Source organism: Lutra lutra, chromosome 13 (genome assembly GCF_902655055.1).
Source record: "Lutra lutra chromosome 13, mLutLut1.2, whole genome shotgun sequence".
Lineage (NCBI taxonomy): Eukaryota > Metazoa > Chordata > Mammalia > Carnivora > Mustelidae > Lutra > Lutra lutra.
Window position 1 is genome coordinate 8,667,589 of NC_062290.1, and position 20,035 is coordinate 8,687,623.

Sequence of the window (20,035 nt, forward strand, 5' to 3'; positions counted from 1 at the left end):
ATCACCCCCACTCCAAGACTTCTTGGCATCCCCTCTCGTGGGGAACCGCCTCATGGTGGGCATGCCTGCCTCTTGGACAGGAGTCAAAACGAGCAAATACGCTGTTTCCCAGAGGCCCCATCAATGATAACTGAAGAGTGTTAGTGTTCAGTGTGACACGGGACCTTACGCTACCTGGGGCCACGCACACTGTCCACACAAAAACTTTTCTGCTGTCAACCTCAAAAAACACGGAATGAGACCCCCTCGGTGATTTGCTCACCCTTAGTGGCAGGGCTGGGAATGGACCACAGGGGCCCAGCCGCTCACGGCCAGGGAAACGCAAAAAACGCACATTAGTTCCATTCGTAGCCACCGGCTCTCCCCTCTGGCTGAGTCTCTGGAAAGTGAGGGCCTTGAGGACACAGGTCCTGCTCTCCTTCACTCCTGTGTGTCCCCGGCTCCTCCAGCCCGCCTGTAGTGTGGGAAGGACTCAAAAAGGAGCTGAATGGAGGCCCACGGATTCCAAGGGCAAACTATGAATAGCATCCGTTATTTGATAAATAAAAAATTAGAGAGTAATCCGTGCCTGAGCTATGTTCACATAAAGAAATCTAGGAAGGGGAGGAAAGAATTTAGGCCATTCTGATGAATGAATTTGAGCTAAAACGGGAAGCAATGAAAGGCTACGTTGGAGGGATTATAACACAGTGTTTTGCTGATACAAGATGGGACTCAGAACCCAGCTGAAGTGGTTTCTAAAACAACAGGGAAGCTTCAAGGGTGAATTATAGCCTTGAATTCACTAGAGAGCCAAATGTTATTATTTATTCTTTGTGATTAACAAAGCAGGCAGAAGTAACTTTTTTTTTTTTACTTTTTTTTTTTGCATGCCACCCCCTCAGACACAGACTCGTTCAGTCGGCGTCTCCTAAATTTAGGGAGCTGACGTCAACTCGGAGGTACTACAAGTTATAATGTTCTTTCATGTATATCAGCAAACTAATACACCCCTTTATTTTTCAGTGAATAAAAGGAAATTGCTTACTTCCTGTTATGGTTTACCTTGAAATGGGCTTCAATAGCTATTCCGGTAACCTACCAGCGGTCTGAACAATGAAGATACGAATACTGAGCCTGGCGGTCCCCACTGGCCACATTTTCTGTTTTAACGTATATTGTCCCTTAATCCTGCCTCGTGCCTGTGTATGGGATCGCTTCCATGGGGGAATCTGGCTGAGTGCTGTGATCACTTGTATACTGTCCCATACAAATGCTCCTCATTTTTGTGTTAAAGGCAACTCCCAAAAAGGTTCTTCAAGGGGAAAAGAGACGAGAGGGGGGAATGGAAAAGTACTGGATACCTCCAGGGACTGTGGACACAGCAACGTGTTGTGGAGGAAACTCCTTAGGAAGAAGAGAAGCGTCCAGTGTCTGGGCCTACCCCATGGGTCCACAAAGAAAGGAGCTCAGAGAGGCCGAGAAGCGTAACCGAGGAGGAGCCTTGCCCCGGCTCACGCAGGCAGGAATCTGGAGGATCATCCAAATCGGGAATGGGACACTCAGGCTGCTCTGATCGTGTCCAGAGACGCGGGTTCTGTCTGGTCTTCCCGTCTCGGGACCACCACCAACCCTGGGATCCAGGGCACCAGTGCTTTTCCTCTATAGAGTCTTTTTGGATCTTCTGGGCTTGAGCATCTCAAGGCTTCCCCCACCTGTGCACCCAGGACTCCAAGCATCTCGAGGACGGGCTCCAGTCCTGCGTGCGGTGGCGTTCACAGGGCAGAATCAGGCCTGTCCCAGGATTCACGCCTTGCCACCAGCACCCAGGTAGACAGACGAGGGGTGACTCTCAAGGAGGAGGTCATAGCCCTGGCTTCTTGGCCCTCCCTCTGTATTTCTGCTGGGAGCTTCATTGCGGGTGTGAGGACACAACCATCCTTTCCCACTGTGGAGAGCAACTTGGCCGCTGTGAATTACAGAGCGGCTCAGCTCTGGAGCAGGGGTGCGGGGCACTACTAAGTTACTGTGGTTCAGGTGTCAAGTCCAGTGTTGGCCAACTCAGCTTCTCCTTCACCAACCACCTGGGGGTCCCTAGGAATCAAACGCTTTTCTTACTCCTTCAAAGCACAGATGACAGCATGCAGACAGGCAGTGACAGGGGTGGACACAGCAGGGACCTGGGAGGGAACAAGCTCAGATCACCAGGACAGGGGAGGAGCCCAAGTCTCTGCACAAGGTAACACTCAAAATCTGAGTTTCCTTTGGGTTGGGAGGTAGGGTGGCGAGAGTTACGCACTGTCACAGATGAGCACAGCCTGTCCCACAGTTACGTGGCTGACAGAAGGAAGGCAACGCATCTGGGGTGGGGGGACAAGAGCGTAAAGCGCAGCGATCCCCCCCTCCCATGCACTGCACTGCGAGTCCCCATCCTCCCGTAATGCACTCCCCGAGGGCTGGCCGCCGTGTTCTTGGTCAAGACATTTTCAGCAGTACACCCTGTCTTTTTCTGCATCTGGATCCTGCCTTTAAAACTGGGGAGTGTGTGTTTTTAAAAATAAAAGTCGTTGGAGCTTCCCACAGCTGCAACCACCCCAGATGCCTTCCCTCCTTCCTACTCTCCTGAGCTGAACAAGCCCTAGCACACCCATCAGCATATTAAATAGGAGTTCAACTTCCTGGAACGTGGAGGGTCGCCAGCCTGACCATGACGACAGCGACCAAACATACACCTTTTCCTGTCCTACTGTGATCAGCCAAAATACTACTGGCCCCGCCCTTGCCGTCATATTTAAACACGCCCCCAGGGGCATCAGAGTCATTGGAGCAACCTGAGTTGAGGACACCTGCTGTCACATCCCCCTGTAAAAGGTGAGGGCAGGAAGTAAGAAAGGGACCACACAGCTGGCTCGGAGTCACATCTGTCAGCACAACTCTACATCGCCTGCCCCAGCCCAGTGCTGAGCCACTGCACCCCTGGGGCAGGCGGGAGCCCATACATGCAGGAACCAGGAACGCAAAGAGAAGGGCCGAGAAGTCTCCAGACGGCAATAACGGGAGGGAGAGCCTGCCAGGCTGAGGATCTGGCTGTGATACTAGATCAAACTATGAAGGGACAGAGGAGTGACCAGAAGCCCGGGAGAGCGTAGGAGGTGGACACGAGGGCATGCATGAAGGTCGCTGAGGTCTAATCAGATGTCCAGAGGGCCCATTTTGCTTGTCCATTCCCAGCTGTCCTGAATCTCCACCGCCCACAAGGCAGGTAGGAGGCACAGAAAGGCCCCGAGGGCTTACCCCGAGGCTCCGCCAGTCTGATAGGGAAAGGGACTTTTCCATAAATAGCAGTGGGGGCCCAGATGGAAGCTCCTGCAAGACAAGAAGACAAACAGCTAAGGACGAACAGGAGAGACTGCCTGCGCTCTACAGGGTGCAAGGAGGCAGAGGGAATACCGGTGGGCTTCCTGGAGAAGGTGACCTTTCAGCTAGGCCTCCAAGGAAAAAACATAAAACCAACCAACCAAAAAACCAACCAGACAAATAAATAGATGTATGTCTCCCAGACACTTTCGTTTTCTAAGCACAGAAAGGGTTTTTGGGGGGAGACAGGGCATCCCGACTCGACAGCGACTCTTCGGTAACTCATGTGAGGAAGCACGGGCAGATCCCGGCTTTCCCACACATCTTCATCGCTGCCGGACTTACACAAAGACTGGGGTCCGGGTCAAAGGTGGCACATTCTCAATAAAAACTAGGCCCCCCTCGCATCCCCAGGAATAGCTCCGTCCTTTTAAAGTTCTCTGGCTGTTGCGGGAGAACTGCACGGCTCGGGAGATAGTTAAGATAAGGGTTCTTTTATGTCTGTTTGCTGATTCAGAACATCTCCTGACCTGAAGCGCTTCCCGCTTTCTGAGCAGCTCTCTATAAAGGAATTGATAATTCTCCCACAAGAAGTAGCAACATCTCTCCATCGGGAACAGAAGCACCGCTATTCTTAATGGGGGAGTGGGGCGTGAGCAAGAACAGCAGTGAAGATAAAGGAAATAAATCCACCAGAAGTTTCTTTTTCAGAGACCAAGGTTGCCTGGATAGACAGCGAAACATTACCAAAAGGCCTCCCACTCCTCCGTCTGGGACGTGCAACTTGAAACAGTACACACCACGGGGAAAAACCACGCCGGGCCTGAAGTTCAACGGGACATGTCACTGGACCCCAAATTCTAGAAAAGCCTAGAAAACATTTTCCTCCTAGTGCTTTCTGTCAGTTTCCCATTCAAAGTCAAGTAGGTTTTAAAAAGGGGTTGGATTTGGGGCGCCTGGGTGGCTCAGTCAGTTAAGCATCTGCCTTCGGCTCAGGTCAGGATCCCACCTGGGATGGATTCCCACATCAGGCTTCCTGCTCACTGGGGAGCCTGTTTCTCCTTCTCCATCTGCAACCCCCCCCCCCCCCCCACCGCCTTGTGCCCTTTCTATCTCTCTGTCTCAAATAAATAAATAAAATCTTTAAAAATAAAAACAACAAAAATAAAAAGGGGTTGGATTAAAAAACGGTACTCGGTCCGGCTTCTGTGAACTTTTCTGTCAAACGGTCAAGGAAACAAACGATGTTAGCTGCTGCCTTCCCTTTAAATAACCTGGCCTGGGACTGTCCTTGCCCAGAGTCAGACCTGGCCAAGGCTCAGGGGAAGCTCTGTGTGGGACAAAAGAGAACACAAACATTGCAACAGCTAATTCCTGCCCTGCCCTCCCCGGGGGATACTCAGGGACCTGGCACTTAACACCGTCACCCTTCAAGATGGTGGCCTACCTGTGTCACAATCCCAGGACCTCCTTCAAGAGGAGAGCCAACCTTTCCACTGAGGAAAAAGGCTTCGGAGGAGGATGCTTATGAGCAAACCCAAAGTACCAGAAAAAGTCCCTCAGCAAAACAACGCTAGGGCAGAGCATCCTTCCAACGCAGGACTCACGACCTTTGGTAGTTATAAAGGTTATCACCGATCGCCATCACTACAACATTTAGTTGAACCCAAACTGCTAGGCAAGTGGCCAAAACCAAACTACGCCAACCAAACGGACAACAGGTCGCTTCAGAGCACACCCCCCTGACAGGTGTGTCCATTTACATGTACAACCCTCCTTCCTCGGTTCCGTGAGGTCCCTGTGCAAGCAGCCTCATTTGGGATGCTGGTAAGAAATAATGGTCGCCACCTCCTTCTCTGTCCGCTAAGATAACTGCATTTACACATTAAACCTAAACATCTGAGTCTGAAATACCTATTTTAAAAACTCTTCTGGCCGAGAAGGTGCGCTATGACTTCGCAGTAAAGCTCAACCCTCCTTTGCTGAATGAACCTCAGGGACAGGACAGACAGGTTTTGATATGCCCCACTTGCCGGGGCTTTCACAGTAGCCACAAAAGTTCAAGTAGGAACCCTTCAAGTTCACTGCAATTAAAATGGAGAACGGCTATTTACTGCTAACATGCCCTTTACAAGAAATCACCACCATAGCTCATTTGAGCGCTTCAAGTTTCAAGTTCTTCATCTGCAAACTAGGCAAAACCATCGTCGGCGACAACCACGATTCTGATGTGAATCAAGTAAAATACCACATTTGGAGACACCTTCTGAGCTCTGCCGCAAAAATTGTACATTACGGGGACACCCTTTCAATGGTTTCGACACCCACCCCGGCCTCGAATCCACAGGGCGATCTAAACTGGTTTTGCTCATGAATTCCCTCGTTCAAAACTTCTGAGACAACCCTCCAGTAAGCACCGGATAAAATATTCATGCAACAGTCCGGAGATCAAGTCTTTCTACCGCGTCCAACACTGTCTTCCGCAAATTCTCCCCAACACCAACCTCCTCCCTGAGCCATCAGGTCAAATGTCTTCTCATGGATTCTTCAGACCAGTCCCTGTAATCTCTGGATTTTTCTTCTGATGATCAGTACCCCCATGTGCCCCACCCCTGCCCACAAGGCCACCCCTCGGACCTGCGACAGCTCCCCTGACCTCTCCCTGCATCACGAGGTCTGCGCGGTTTACCATATTCTCAGATATATTCTTGAAAACACAACTGCAGATTTAATTGTGGATTTAAATCTCAGTTGTAGATTGTGTACTTTTCACGGAGTTATGGGCTTTGCTTAATAAATAGCATTTTAGCACGTGTATGAGTACGGTACAGCGGCAACGGCCCTGGGTCGCTGCAGACGCTACAAAGGGCAACAGGAGCCCACTTCAAAAGCAGTGCGGGGTGGGGGGGGAAGGGGAGGGGGCTTCCCTCCTGTCCATTCCACTTGCAAGTTCAGTGACTTATCTTCCAGTGGGACAAGAACAATTGGGATACGCAACAGCAAGTGGGTGAAGAAATACGTAATCATCCTCAATAAGGAAAACACAAACACAAACCAACAGACCATTTCCCTGGGGTTACTATTAACCTACAAAACAATACATCCCGGTATTTTTTGTTCGGATATGAGTTTTCTATTTTTTTTTAAAGATTTTATTTATTTATTTGACAGACAGACATCACAAGTAGGCAGAGAGTCAGGCAGAGAGAGAGGGGGAAGCAGGCTCCCCACTGAGCAGAGAGTCTGATGCGGGGCTCGATACCAGGACCCTGAGATCATGACCTGAGCCGAAGGCAGAGGCTTAACCCACTGAGCCACTCAGGCGCCCCTGAGTTTTCTATTTTTAAGTACTTTAAATTTCCAAATTCTGAATTCAGTTTTTTTTAAAAAGGGGGGGAGGTGGGGGGGATTAGAATTATATTTAATGGTTTTTGAACTTCAAACTTATTTCAACTCCTAGGGGATCCACTGGACAATTCACGAAAGGGTCGGCCCATATTTGGAGGAGATCAGCTCCTAAAAAGTTTCTAAAACATCAGTGCTTGCATCGCTGTAGATAATGTCTTGGTATAAAACCGATGCTTGGGTTGATGCTTACGCCCCTGAAAATACTAGAGAAAGCTGTGATTTTTAAAGCTTTTACATGACACAGGCATATAGCCTGATTATAACTGTGTGAATGTTCTGAAAGTCTTACATAACGAAGAAAGCATCACAATTCACAGCTTCAATTACATAATAATGTGTTATAAATCCAGACGCCCAGAAGGGCACCACTTACGTCAATATTTCAGCCAAAATCCTGTATTCCGTATCTAAACCATCATTCCAAATGAGTGAATTAGTAAGTTATTCACCCATAATTAAAATCAAAAGATGCTTCTATCCAACATCGTAAAGACCCAGCTAGGTGGTTTCTGAATTTCATCAGCTCTACGATATGTTTTGCTGAGGTATAATTATTCAAGCATCTTTGACTATATCTTTAAAACCTGTAATACTGACAGTCTAATGTATCCTGAATACTTCCAGGGAAAAGTACTACATTCACATGAGAAAAAAAAAAAAAAAAAAAAAACACCAAAAACCCAAAGTCATAATAAATAGCAATGAGGTGTAAAGTTTTGCAAACCCACGTTGCAAGATCCCATTTAACTTGCTGATAAATAACCTCAAAATACATATGCTGTCTTTCATAATGATTGAGGCAGCACTGAGTTTAGACTTCTGTATTCTCTGGTAAATATAATCATGACTTCCTATGCAGAAAAAATAAACATCTCAGGCCTTCTTAAGTACTCTACCAAACAGCTTTACTGCCATCCCTATTTTCTGCTCCCAACTACTTACGGAATGACCCGAGACTTTTTCAAATGGCTAGAGATTAGAGTCCCATCATGCAAACTCTCCCCAAGATGACAGAGAAGTCAGCATCCTCTGTAGGTCTGAAACGATCTATAGAACACATTTAAGGACAAGGAGTGATTCAGAAGACCACTCTTTCACACAAGAAAGTGACAAGAGAAAAATCAGAAGTAGCTCCCAAATATGGCTTTCCCATTAGGGAAATTTTCTCATCTGTTCACCAGAAACAGTGCAGAAGAGAAAAGTGACTCATTTATAGGGAGTTCTCCAAGTCCACTCATGTTAAGCAACAAACTGTCCGTAGCTCCCCTGAAAATCAACTTGACCCCAAACAGTGGGAATCAAAACTTGGGCTGGTTGAAATCAGGTCCTATCAACACTCCCTCACAAGGCCAGCGCTGGCAAACCCTGCCCAGCATTATATTTGTGATAATTCAGTTCTCATGGCAGCATGTCAAGATGTCACCAATCATGATTTATTATTTCTCTGGAGTATCAGAAAGCTGCTGACCTAGGGCAGTTTGACAAACAAAGACCTTGTTTACAAAGGAAGACTTCTAAAGGGGGAAAAAAAAAAAGAAAAAGAAAAAAGCCAGGAAAACACTGGAGGACACCACCACTTTTATAGCTTATGAAAGTTTTCACTTTTCTGATCTTGCTCTAATAAATAAAAAGCCTTTAAAATGAGATGTCAAAATATTATAGTAATATAAGGGGCATCCCATGGTCTCCTAGAGAGAATGGGATACGCTTTTACATTGGCCTGTAAATGTCTGATCTTAATCAAAGACAGAAAGTTTTGAATAATTATTTGCCAAAGTGTTACTTTCCAGTTACACTGTCAGAAATAATTCCAGCATTAGCAATAAAATACAAGCAGGGGCATTCTTTTTTTTTTTTTTTTTGTCAATTCCAAGCCTCAGGTATTGGTCAAAGCACCTTTCAAGAAACTTGACAAGAAATGCTCAAAAACCACTTTAAAACCGAACAAAAGAAAAGATCTAAAGCTCCTTTGAACACACTCTTGCGGTGAATATTTTCTTAAGACGCCACCGTGCAGCTAGTCCCAGAGCTGGGATGTCACTGCTGTCACTCAGAAGAGAAAGGCTGCATTGAAGGAGACACTCCCTCCCCTCTGACCATTCTTCAAGGGTTCTGATACCCCAAACTCCTAATTTATTTTCACAATCTTCTTTACCCACAAGGCACCACCTCTGCTTAATGCATCCAATCAGGTAAATGGATCCCGGTCCCCAGGTTTGGATTTTTTCCTTAGTCCACTGCAATAAATATCTTTGGTACCTAACAGGTATCTCCAAATCCCTTCTTCCCAGTGCAAACACTGGAGTCAGGGAACTTTAAAAAAAAAAAAAAAAAAAAGTCCAGGAGAATAAAAGCGCAATTAGATCCCTAAAAGAGGGAGTGTGTCAGGATTTGCATAACAATACACCAACTTGGATAAAGACCTGCCACACCTCTTAACACTTCACCAGTGTGCTCAAAGTAAGCTGGACGCCTACCAGGTCTACTGTGAGCAAACAAGCCTGGAGCAGTGCCCCCCCCACACCAAAAAAAAAACCCGATGCAAAATATTACCGAAATATCTGAACCTGCACATCTGTCTATACACACACATGCTGTTGGGTATGGCTTTTATTTTAGTCAAGCTCTCAGGGCCTTCTGAGTCCTAGCTGGTGCGGCAGAAATTCTCTGCTACTCCACACGCCAGCAACAAGCTTTCTGTTCCTACAAGCATTCTGCTCCTAGGAGCACGGCACGACCAGGTGTAAATAAAAAAGTCCTTTGAAATGGGAGTTTAAAATTTAACTCTGCTCTTCATGACGCACAGATGTTAAAAATAACCGCTCCAAGCAGGAGATGAACGTGTATCCTTAACGCTTCCCCCAGGCTCTAACATTTCAGGTACTTAGGAATGGAGTCTATCTAATGACCAGGAGACAATGATGACACCTCTCCCTAAAATATTAACCCCCGTCGCTTTGTTGTTTCAAAAGCACCAACGTCCACCAGATTGGGGAGGAAGGAAAAAAAGCGAAACCTTGCAAAACTCTCCCAAAAGTTATATAAACAAAGGAGGGGAGAAGCCCAGTGTGGGCTTTGCACCCATGTGCTATTAAAATTACATAACACCCGGCGCAGACATTGGAGAAGGAATGGATTCTGCACAACAGCCCCCTCCACTTCCCTCGACTCCCCAAGCCCGTCTCCTTCTCTTAAAAAATCCAAACGCCTGGCAAGACCAAAGGGACGACTCGGCATATTTCTTTTATTGCCGGAGTAAATCCTGCGAGAGTTGCAGGCACGTTTAGGCCCGAAGTTTGAATGTGCAGCAGCAGCGACTCCACTCTCCGGACCCGGAGGAGAAAGAACTGACAAGCGGCAGCAGCCGGCGAGGCCTCCTTCTTCGCCCTCGCGGGGCTTCCCGCTGGAAAGTTTTCCACGCCATCGATCGCAGGGCGAGGAGCCCGCTTCCCCTGCCTGCCTGACTTTGCAGGAAAGGCGAGCCGGGAGCCCGGAGGGGGCCGGCAGGGAAAGAGCTGGAAAGCTCCGCACTCGGCGGGCGGCGCCGGCGCAGGCTCCTTACCTGGGGGACGCGGAACAAAAAGAGGCGCGGGGCTCGGCGAGCCTGCGGCGGCGGCGCGACCGGCTGTCGGAGCGGGTCTCCCCACCCGAGCCCTAGGCCCGCGCCTGAGCCCGCGGCCCGGCCCCCGCCGCCGCCGCCGCCGCCGCTTCCTCCCTCGCGCGCGTCATGTCACGGCGATCAAACATGTCTGTGTGCGCTTCGCTGCTGTGACTTCCTGATTCTCTGCCGCTCGCGCGCGCACACTCACACTCACAGCCACACGCACACGCCACCCCCACCGGCCCCCGCCACCAAACCTCGCCTGGTCCTCCCGGGGCTCCCGGCGGCTGCCGGCGCCTCTGCTCGCGACGCACGGGCCCCGGCGCGCACAACACACACTCACACTCACGCGCAGACACGCTCGCGCCGGCCCCGAGGGCGCGGAGACGCGAGCGGCGGGAGCTCGCCGCCCCCTCCCACCCCCCTCCCTACTTAGCGGCCCTGCCAAACTTTTTTTTTTTTTTTTTCCTGCCTGATCCGTGTCCAACTTCCCTCCACCCCCACCCCCCACCCCCAGCAGTCCGGCCTGCCCCGCGCTCACCAGGATCCGCCGCAAGCTGCAACCCGGATAAAAATAATAATGCAATCCAGGCGGCGGAGGCAGGGGCGAGCGCGAAGACGCTAGCAGGCGGCGATCTCCCCGCGTGTACCGGAAACCCGCCGAGTGCCGGGACCAGGGCACGGGGGTCCCCCCGAGCCCGCACTGCTGCGCCCCGCCCCGCGCGATGCAACTGCTCCCAGGCGGCGAGGCCTGGTGCGGGGCACCCAGAGCACCGGGCTCGGCGTGCGCCCGCAGCCGGAGGGCGCCTAGGGACTGGCACGCCGGACCGGTTATTTGGGGAAGTGCATCGCGACACCTTTGCAGATGGCATGGCCCTGTTTTGCAACGCAAACGGGAGGAGGGAAGACGGCCGGATGGAGGGGGAGAGCAGAGGAAGGGGTAAATCAGGTTGGGATGGGAATAAAGCAAACTCGAAAGCAGGGAGCGAGAAGGAAGGGGTGCGTGTCATCGTTGGGAGGAGGCTCCCACCCGGTCTCCCCGCCTCCCGCCCTCGCCACCCCCTCCCTCCTTCCCCCGCCCCCCCGCAGCCCTTCCCCTTCTCCGGCGAACGCCACCACTGCTGCCCGGGTGCGCGCGGGTCCTGTTTGTGACAGTCAGGCAGAGAAGATTATCCAGATCATGGCCTCCCGGCCCGCAGCCACGGCGGCTCACCCGGGCCCCAGCGAGCCCCTAGCACCCGGACGATCGCGGGCGACCCACACCCGAGGTTCCCGCGGCTCAAGCTGGGGGACGACGCCAAGCAAAAGAAAACAAACCCCGGGAAGGGGAGGGCAGGGTAACTGAGCCCGGCGGGCACCTCCGACCTCCTTCTTTGGGGCCTCCTCCCGCCCTCCCGGCAGTGCGGCCCGGGCCGGACACCCCGAACTTCAACACCCGAGCCCGCGCGGCCGCCAGGTACCCGAGGCAGGGACGTCCGCAGAGCCCGGGGCGCAGCGCCCCGGTAACCCCTTTGCCTAAAGGCCTGCGTACCGGTCAGCGTCCCCATCCCCGCCCGAGAGAACCCGCCAAGTGGAGGTGACACCTCCGATCCCGCACGCACCGGCCCCGCGGCGGTGGCTGCCGCCTCTACGGCGCGCCGGCTCCGGCTTCGCCCGCCGCGATCCGCTCGCGTCTCGGCAACGGGAGCCCTTTAAACAAGTCTCCGGGAAGCGGGTGGCAGCCGCCTTCGTTGGCGCCCCGCCGCCAGCCCGGGCTCCTCGCCCTCCTCTCCCGCTCCCCTTCCAACTCTTCCGGGGAGGACTGCTGGGGTGAACTGTCGCCTTTCCATCCTCCTCCCGGGTCCTCCAGCCTTCCCCCCTCCACCGTCCCCCTCCCCCAGCTTTAAGGGGATGGGGGGGGGGCATTGCAACCTGGCCGAGTGTGTGTGTGTGTGTGTGTGTGTGTGTGTGTGTGTGTGTTGCAACCTTGAGTTGGCAGCGCATCGCTGACTACCTACCTAGGGTCAAGGCTGTGGTTTGTGGGGATTCCCCCCGCCCCTAGCCTCCCCGAAGTAGTAATTATTACTGTTATTATTAGAACAGCAAGGTTCGGTTGAAACTTTCCCGTTTCTTCCGCGGCCGCCCGGGAGCTGTCGTTAGAGCATTCCACCTGAGGCCCGCGGGGAGGAGGCGGGCTTTTTTGTTGTTGTTGTGGCGGTTGGCCCGCCTGTTTGTTTTGGTCTCCGTGCATGCACAATAAATAATAATTAGGATAATAATGAATAATCCCCGGCGAAGGCGGCGCGGTGCCGGAGGGGTTCGTGCGGCGGCTGCAGCCCGGAGGCCGGAGGGAGGGGAAAGAGGAGAAGGGAGTTGTAAGTTATATTTACCTTGCTCGCGAGGAGTGTGCTGGCTGAATCTCTTCCCTCTCTGAGTCACCCAGAGTACAGAAACAGAGGGAGAGAGGACTAGATTATGAATATGACTTCATTGATGACAGCCATCCCCTCCTCTTCCTAAACTCCGGCTCCGCCCCGCGTCCCACCCTCGCCGCCTCCACGGGCGCCGGAAGACGCGCCGCAGTTGGCCCCGCGCGCCGCTCCTCCCTGCCCGGCCGGGCGCGGGTTGGCGGGACGCGCCTGTCACTCGCCCCGCTCAGCGACTCCGGGAGCTCGGGGGAAGGAGGGGGCGGTGTGCAAGAATGTGCATCCAGACAGCTCTACTGTATGCGTGGATCCGTGTGTGTCTGCAAGGCGCCCGCTCTCGGGCCGTGCAGGCGCCTGGAGCAGGGAAACTGCGCAGGACGCCGAGAGCCCCAAGCCCTGGAGGAGTTGGGCGCCCGTTATCGCTCTCCGCGCCGTCCTCCGGGCCGGGGGCGCTGCCGGGCTCCCCCACCCCGCACCGGGGAGGCTGGGGAAGCGGAGGCGGCACCGGGAGAGCCAGGGCAGCCGTAGTAATAGCGCGTAGTAGTTTGGGGGTATGTGGAGAAGGTGCTGGAATGTAACCGTGCCTCCGCCTGCCGGAGCCAGCCTGCAGAGGGAAAGGGAGGGGACAGGCGGAGGGCTCCCGAGGGGCACCAGAGCGGCTGGTGGCACGGTCTTGACCGTGAAAGAAAAAACAGGCATCGTCGTGCCGGCTGAAACTTTTTCTCCCCAACCCCCACTCAAGGTTGTAATTATAAATCTGTCCCCTTTCTCCCCGGTAAAAAGGGAGGCGGGCACAAAGAACATTCCTGCCAAATCTGTCTCTTTTCTGGAGGACGGCAAGCTTCCAAATGCCAGTGAGGGAAAAAAACAGCTGAGAGGCTGAACGCCTTGTAAATAAATAAGCCCACCCTAACCCCTCTGTTTACTTCGTGGACCAGATAGGACACTTGAAGCTTCCCCTCACCTGTCATCTTCGAAGAAAATATATACAAAATGACGGGAAAACAACCCCATGGGGGCGGGGCGGGCGGCTTAGGGGACAGCTGAAGCATGGAATCTGCTTTTGATTTAAAAAGGGGAATAAATCTCTTATCCTGTACAGTCCACAGGCTCTTCTCTCCCACCTCGCATTTAAGAGCGATTAAGGCTCCGCACAGTAGTTTGCCGGTACTTGGCAGTTGGGCGACCTCTTGTTCCAATTCTCCTTGAAATACAGTTCTTTGGCTGGCGGAATAGGTCAGTGTTTGCTGAGACAATTTTATTTTTAGTTTTATGAAGTGTGAAAGAATGTTAGGAGATTTTAAATCAGGGGCCTATTATTTCAGACTCAGATTAATGTAAGTGCTTGACTCTTAAAATTAAAACTGTTCCTATATGGTAGTGTTATGAAAAGAATGATGTATCCCTTATTTTGTAATGTAATGGCTTCAATTAGTCATTCAAAGTGCACTGTGGCTATTTGGTTGAGGATTTTCCCCCTAGAGTAAAATCCTATTTTAAGACCATTTTGCAGTTGCAGAATTGACTCTTGGAGCAGGCGGGTCTGAAACACAGTTCTAGGATGCTGGGAACCAAGCACTGGAGAAGTGGAGGACAAGAAACAAGGCTGCATCGGCTCATGAAATGGCAAAATCTGTTTACGTGGCTGGTCCACTGCGAGGGGAAGCAGAATTTGCAAGGCCACCAAGTTCAGGAGCCAAGGAGTGTCAAAGTCAGCCATCCAGTAGTTTCTAAGGCCTTGTTACCTGCTTGATAACTTCAGCGTTATACTTTCCCATCTATCCCAAAGTGAACCTCAGGATAACAAAAGAGAACGCATCTAAGAGAAATAGGATAGAGTATGCCCTAAAGGACTGACTGTTAGAACTTGTTTTTCTGCCTGAGAATATGCCAGGATAACTTTTACCCAGGAAACAAACATCGAGAAACCTTGAAATTAGCAATGTAGTAAAAGTATAACTTCTAACTGCCTCATAATCCACAACTAATAATATAGCAAGATAATCTAGTTGTCAGTAAGAGGGCCCTCACCTAATAGCAATGCTTATTACATTAGCTAATAATAGGTTCTAATTTTTTTTTTTCAGGCCCAATTTGTTTCTCTGGCACACCAACCTCGCACTTATCCTTCCTTGTGCATAAGTACCTTTGATCCCTTTAGGATTCCATCTTCACCGGCCATGCCACATTTCAAAGACAGAACAATCATCTTAGTAAGACACTGGAGGAAGAGACTGGCCATTCCTCCCGGCGTTTTGTCAGAGGGAGAGTGGACAAGAAAACGCTTGCTTTGCTACACTTGTATATTCCTCGGCTCATATAAAATTTTGATGCAGTGGTTGGAAGGACTGGTATCAATGCATTCTATACTCAACTGTGGGAACTGAAAAATAAAATCTGTCTCTAGCAGCAGAGCTTAAATGCAGATACTGCGTCTCCTTTTCCCTTCGTATTGGTCTAAGAAAGCATCACCTTCTCCCTTCTGGTCTTCCCTCGGAAGAATCGTCTCGTTTGTGGCATGCGCTGCAGAAAGTAGAAATGTTAGAAAGTAAGGCCTACACTCAGGAGAAATGAAAAGGCGTTCACTCAGTACGGGTGCGGGGGGAAGCCTGTAGAACATGGAGCAGAAGCTTCATCTCTTAGGTAAAGCAACATGTAACAACTGATGTAACAACTGATGTTAAGGAGGAAAATGATGGGGTTCTTTTGTCTCGCAGAAGATCCACACAAAAGCCAATATGGTTGCAGGCTAAAAGGACCCCAAGAGGTTGCGCGGGTTGCTGTGTGTGCGTGAAGCTTTTCCTTTTGGACTTTGATGAGTCATGATGTGTTCTCTGAACTTGCTTTTCTCTTTCTAGTTTGGCATCAAGAGATGGAAGTCGCTCTTTCATGTCTGTATGGCCACTTTCACTTGTTATGTAAGTCGGCTGTGGTTGATGTTCTGCTTAGAGTGGATGTTGGGTTTGAAAAATTGGTATCTGGCTATAACATCCTCATAGAGAACAATTCCTCGTACAACGTTTAGAAGCTTGTAATCCCACCAGGCAAACTGGTAATGGCTGGCTGAAGTGTTGCCTGGCTTCCGACAGGAACAAGTCAGACTCTTAGGAAATGAATACTTCTTCTACAGTCATGGAGCCTAAACTTGTTTAGGCTCTTGGACAAAAGTGAATTAGCCGACATTTACTTTAGTGATGAGTTTAGCATTAGCAAGTAAATTGACTACAGAGGTAAAAGCTCTTCTTTCTCCTTTTTCCCAACCGTCTCAAGAGATTTTGTTTTGTCAGTCATTCCTCCAAAATATCCACCCTGTTCTCTGTGATGGTATCACCCTCTCACTTAAGAGCCTTTGTCTATTTCCAATCCATTCTGTGATAAATTTCAGTCATAGCATGTCATCCAAGGCTGAGCACAGACGGATTTCTGCCGGTGTCGTTGACTTCCTCAAACCCCTCAGCGCCAGAAACCTGGTCTACCCGCAGGTTTCTAAGGGGCCATACTGGATATACCTCCCTCCGACCAAAATGCAGATTCCCAGTCATATCCTCCAAGACTCAGCTATGGCCCAGCCTCCTTCCGGTGGCCCTCCTTGCTCTCCCCAGGCAAAAGAAACTGCTTAGCCTACTCTGCTCCCATAGCAACCAGTGTGTACCTCCATTATAGCTCTTACCACTTTGATGCAATTATTTGTTTGGTATCCTCCACTAGATGGTTAGTGCCTGGAGGGCCTAGAGCAAGTTCAATTTATCTTTGAAACCTCAGCACTTAGCCAGGCGTCTAGTACATTGTATGTTGTTTAAAAACAAAGCAAAAACACCAAAAAGCAAACAACCCCCCCCCATATTAAAATTATCTGATAGGATCTAAGGGCTCTTCCCAAATAGTAATTCTCATGCTAATGAACAGGATTATTAAGTGTTCAGAATCCACTGTTTTCCAAGCTGAAAAGGCTAATATGCTTTTGTTTGGTTTGTTCTGTTTTGTTTCGGGGGGCGAGGTTGGAGGTGAGAAACTACAGCTCTCAAAGTCATATAGAGGGCACTGAGAGGAGGTTTTGTGTGGTTTTTAAATTAGACTAGGAGCAACATGAGTACACTTAGCAACCGTGTGATAGAGTAGTAATCGTTATAATAGTATCTCCTTTTATTTCTCCTTTAAATCAAAGGCCAGGGTTTGTGCACAGGCCTTGACCCATGCCCTTTGTCCACTTGATCCGACTGAGTTACGTGACATTATCCCCATTTTACAGATGAAGAAACTGAGAGGCATTAAATAATTTGCCTAAGGTGGGGTCTCCATAGTGGAGTGAGCAAGGCAGTTCACTGTGATTTGGGAAGAACATTAGAAATTCTATTTCTTGGGGGTGCCTGGGTGGCTCAGGGGGTTAAACCTCTGCCTTCGGCTCAGGTCATGATCTCAGGGTCCTGGGATGGAACCCCTGCTCCATTGGGCTCTCTGCGCAGCAGGGAGCCTGCTTCCTCCTCTCTTTCTGCCTGCCTCTCTGCCTACTTGCGATCTCTCTCTCTGTGTCAAATAAATAAATAAATTCTTTAAAAAAAAAAAAAAGAAAGAAAGCAATTCTATTTCTTGGGCACCTGGGTGGCTCAGTTGGTTAAGCAACTGTCTTTGGCTCAAGTCATGATCCCGGGGTCCTGGGATCGAGCCTTGCATCGGGCTCTCTGCTCGGCAGGGAGCCTGTTTTCTCCTCTCTCTCTTTTACTTGTGATCTCTGTCTGTCAAATAAATAAAATCTTAAAAAAAAAAAAAAGAATATATAATGACCAAAAAGAGAAGAGCTTTACAAACGTTCATTATATTCATTCAAGTAGCACCTTTACGAGGTGCCCAGGAAAGTGGTCACGTGCCCAGGGCTGTACCTGAGGAGTACTCACTGAAGAGCCCCGGGGAGGGGTGACAGTGCTCCTGTCTCGTTCTTTCACTGACTTCAGGGTGTTGACACTGCCTAAAGTTCACACCTTCCGCAAAGTGTCTTGTCTGGTTTTAACCAATTAACTCTCTTATTTGGAAAACAAGTGGCTTCAAAGATTCCTTCAAAGAAATCGAAGATTGAGATAAATCCAATAATGCACTCACAGGTGAAAATCAAGATCAAATCTGCCACTTTCAGTTCTAAGAGTTTTTCGCCAGCCATACGGAGACGTGAAAACAATGACAGTCTAATTGGATCTGACAAGAAATAGGTCAAAAACATTCACAATTTTGCGAGACTACTTGCAATTTGGATTTCTATGAACTGTCATTAATGATGAATTCTGATCTGAGCACCTATTTTTCCGTGAGATATTAGCTACTGATAGAGGATGATATCATCGTGATTAGCGGGGTATTTTATTTTCTCATCTTCATCTCGGTCTTCTATAACTTCTATTTTGTGTATGTTTTATGATACACTTGATATAGTAATACTAAATACATGCATTACGAATTAATAGACATAAGTCATGGTCTATCCTTATTTCATTCTTTTCCTTTTTAACTGCAAGCGGAATGTGATCAAACGACTTGAAGAGAACTAAGCGATGAAGTCAGAATTTTTAACCCAGCTTGGTAAAGCTCCAGACTCGGCGTGCTCTATGCTGCTCATGTAAAAACTTGTTCCAACATTTATCATCAATACAGGGTTCTTAACCCATTAGGGGATGAGGAGGGGGGCAGTGGAATATAAATGATCTTTGGCGAATTCGACAATCCCTCGACACCGTGTTTGAAATTCCGTGATCATGTTGAGATGTGCTTTCTGCAAAGGCAGTCCGTACCTTCAGTCAGATCCTCCAGGAGATCTTCAGCACAGGGGATAAGAAGCACTGCTAGCGAGCTATCACCAGCATTAACGATCTAGGGGACTTTTCTGATAAGAAATTAACCTTTCCCTTAACTTTCACAAAATAAAGCGGGTACACTTTCTATGTCCAATCATGTCTATCCTTAGAAAAACCATTTAGAATTCAGTATTTCTCTAGATAATTCAAATGCTTCCTAACTGCCCAAAGGAAGGCTTCATTTGTCTCTGGAGATGGGCTTTCTGAGGATAATTTCATTCTGAAGAATTTTTTCAATAATACTCCATTATACATTGTTGACCAGACAAGAAGGCGTTTTACAAATGTTGTCGTGAACTTATCTCCGAGGCTTCAACGCCTCTCTGGGCAGGTGCATTTTGGGGGTCAGAACAAGAATCCAGAGGCTGAAAGTTTTTATTGTTATTATTGTATTGTTATTATTGTTATTTATTGTTATTGTTCAAGTATTTTAACTTCTCCTTGGCAGGCCACTGTCCCCACTGCCCTCTGTTTCTCTGAATGATGATATGCTTCTGTACCAGTGCGACGCTTAGGTCATCTCCAAGCCCCTCAACCACACACTACGGGGACAAAACATGCCGTGGGTCTCCTTTCCACGCTGCTGGAGGAGATTTTATGGCAGCATTTTACTTTCAGACCACCTTCGGCTGTTACCAGACTTATCTTTTCAGCTGCCGTCCATTGCATCTTATGTGTGTGCGACCCTCTTCCAGCTTGCCTTCCAACACATCACCCACCAGATTCTTGCTTCAAGTTCAACACGCAAAAGCGCAATCTGCTGTTGTTTAATCCAGGCCATTTTTTCCTGTGCCTGAAGTCGTTCTATGTAAATTCAAGGGAAGAGTAGAAAATAAACCAGGAACATATAAAAACAGAAATAACCATGAAAATTACCTTAGATGACTCTTTAAAGAAATTGAGATAAATAATCTGCTTTGGAGGAAAAAAAAGAATCAGTCTCTCCGCAGGTGGGGACAAAGCACATTCCACAACAATATGGTTTATTGTAGTCTTCAATGGTGTCACCAGCCAGAAAGTGATGAATATTAAAAAAAAAAAAAAAACCAACAACAAATATTCAAAGTTTGAGGAAAGGGTTGCAAGCATCTGGATTCTGCATGGGGCAAGGTTTAATGCCAGGCAGGAAGCTTCTATCTTTTATCTCCCCTTCAGATAAACTCAGCTAAATAGTTCCTGACTTTACTGAACGCTGGGCATAGAGGAAAAGCTCACATCTGGTCTGGAATTGTGAATATACAATTGCTTATCTCACCAGAGACATTGTGGTATCTGTTGGAATTTTACTATTTTGAAGACTGGGGACTTTTGGTCATAGACTTTTCTTAAATAAGAAGGAAAGCAAGGGAATGGCTGATAAGGTCAAAGAACATCAAAACATGCAACATTTTTTGTTTGTTCAATAGGACTTAGGGCATGGGGGGGTATGTGTGCATCTTAAAGAG

The 20,035-nt window shown here is 49.0% G+C and overlaps 1 protein-coding gene and 1 long non-coding RNA gene across 9 annotated transcripts in view; one reads left to right on the top strand and one right to left on the bottom strand.

The window, feature by feature from the left end:
- SMARCA2 (SWI/SNF related, matrix associated, actin dependent regulator of chromatin, subfamily a, member 2) overlaps positions 1 to 12,844 on the bottom strand; it is a 181,196-nt gene extending 168,352 nt beyond the window's left edge. For 2 of the 8 annotated variants that reach the window (XM_047701031.1, XM_047701024.1), the window contains exon 1: positions 12,715 to 12,844. The gene's annotated coding sequence lies outside the window, so the exon portion shown is untranslated. The other 6 variants (XM_047701029.1, XM_047701030.1, XM_047701027.1 and 3 more) reach the window with 6 other exon arrangements.
- Positions 12,845 to 12,894: 50 nt separating this feature from the next.
- Positions 12,895 to 15,172, top strand: LOC125083977 (uncharacterized). Its single transcript, XR_007122423.1, has 3 exons — positions 12,895 to 13,492; positions 13,853 to 13,986; positions 14,838 to 15,172. It is a non-coding gene; the product is annotated as an uncharacterized LOC125083977 (long non-coding RNA).
- The last annotated feature ends 4,863 nt before the right edge of the window (positions 15,173 to 20,035 follow it).